Raw genomic sequence first — 2,270 nt, forward strand, 5'->3', positions numbered from 1 at the left:
GAAGAGAATTCTCGAGAAAGTGTATATTAAAAAATAAAAAATTTCGAGCCCATATTTTTATAAGTAGTGAGGTCTTGTTATTCATTTGCTTCACACCTTCCCTTCTTCAAACCTCCAAAACCTCTCTAGCTCCAAATCTTTTGCCTTTAACATGTCTTCTTCCCATGGTGACAAGAGAAGTTCCGATGTTGAGATGGACGAGGCCACCTTTCCGGCTCTGATTCCGACTTCTTCGGTCAAAGCGCCGGCTTGCGTTGCCGACCATCACTCCTTTCGAGAGAGACTAGTTCGTCGCTAAGCCGAGAAGGAACAGGTTCGAGCCGGCGCCGAGTTCCCGTCCTCTTCTGCACTGGCCATTGCTCTGGGTCATGGGACTGAGGTCATAACTTCGCGAGATACGGGAACTCTCGCAGGCTCGGTCGTTCCAGATGCTTCGGTTTTACCTGCTGGATCGTCCATGACTCTGATTCTCGTCGAAGATAAGGAGAGGGCTGCTGACTCTATGCCTCCTCCTTCGGCCAGGAAAGAGATCGTTCTAGCGCTGCGCGCTCCTAGTGTTGTTCCGGTTGCTCAGCCTAAGGGCCGGAAGAGGAAGTTTACCAAGGGCGGTGACGGGGAATCTTCGCAGCAAGGAGACTCGAGCATAGCATCGGGGCTTCGCGGAAAGGTTTGTCGCTCACTTACTTTCTTGATTGTTACATATTTCTCTAAAAGGCAAAGAATCCCTAACTTTCCTCTCGTTTCGCAGTTCATGTCGTTGATCGACGGGATGATCAGCGAGTGCGGTTCTGAAACCAGTCGTCTTGCCGGGGAGTTCTTGGAGCTGCAGGGTAGATGGTCTGAAACCGAGGCCATGGCCGTATGTGGCTTTGAATCCCTGCCGCTCTGCGGCTTTATTTTTATGGCAAGATGGTCGAGTTGCATTTTTCACAAGCTTATGTATGGCGTGGAAGAAGGGTGATTAGTTGTCGTCTCATATCCTTCTTCGATGTGAAATGTTTTGTTTGAGATCTGTTTCGAGAGCTTTTCCGCGAGATATCGACTTCGCGGGATATCTGAAGATGTCGAATATAAACATAGATGCATGGTTTTGGGATCTCGTATCTTTTGGATATCATCCCTTGAGATGTTAGAGACCAGTGCGCTGGGTTTAGGGCAAGACCTGGGTTTACTTTCGGTTTTAAGATTTTATGCGGTGACTAGCCGGCTATCCATTTATCTGTCGCGATTTTAACCTGATTCGTACCAATTTAAAGTCCGCGATAGGTTCTTGGCTTATATGACTTGTTAGATATGAATCGACCATCTCTACGGAGACAATTTTTAAGCCAACCCGAAGTGCTGGACCAAAATTTCGGGTTTCTTTTATAGCGCTATTATCCTTGTGTCGGATGTGCGAGAGTCATCTTCGTGAGGTGGCTATGTCTGTTTAGGACGTTCAAGAGTTCGATGTGATCAGCACCGAACTTGGCGTCAGATGCCGTCGTTTAGAGTTTTTGCGCAAGATATGTGTTAAAATGTTGATCATTTTTTGACGAAGTGTCCGTTTTCGTCGTTCGGAAGAAGTAATCCTCGAGGCATCTCTCGCGACTTCTCGCGATGCTAAAGGCTGCTTCTCCCTAACGGCTGATTTATTTTCGAATATCGAAAATGTTTTTCGGATAAAAAATAATTTGCTTGGTTAAGATATGTCGGAAACATCGAATGCGTGGTCGGATGTATACGTATCCATTCCCCCCCTTTTTAATGAGGGGGGACAGCTGAATTTGCCTTTCGACAAACTGCCTACGTACTCCTTATGGAGATCAAGCCATCTCGTAGTTCGGTCATTGTGAGTTGGTTTGTTTAGTGATAGTATTTTTTGAGATGCATCGCGTTCCAGGTCCTTGGAATTTTTATGCCTTGCATGTTGGCTATTTCGTAAGAGCCCGGTCGGACAACTTTTTCGATTTTATAGGGTCCTTCCCAGTTTGCTCCGATTTTTTCCGCATTTCGTTCAGCGGTGTTTTGGAAGACTTTGCGAAGGACCAGATCTCCCTGATTAAATATGCGATTCTGTATGTTGGAATTGTAGTACTTTGCGGCTGCGTGTTGGTAATTTTGGATTCGGATGAGCGCTCGATCTCGGCGCTCGTTAATGAGATCGAGATCGTCGAGGAGCATTGCGTTGTTGAGCTCCTCTCGTTTGGGAAGTAATCTTCTTCGAACACCGGAGAATTCTACTTCTGCGGGAATCATGCATTCCGTTCCGTACACCAGAGCGAAAGGGG

The sequence above is a fragment of the Brassica oleracea genome, chromosome C7 (genome assembly GCF_000695525.1).
Source record: "Brassica oleracea var. oleracea cultivar TO1000 chromosome C7, BOL, whole genome shotgun sequence".
NCBI lineage: Eukaryota > Viridiplantae > Streptophyta > Magnoliopsida > Brassicales > Brassicaceae > Brassica > Brassica oleracea.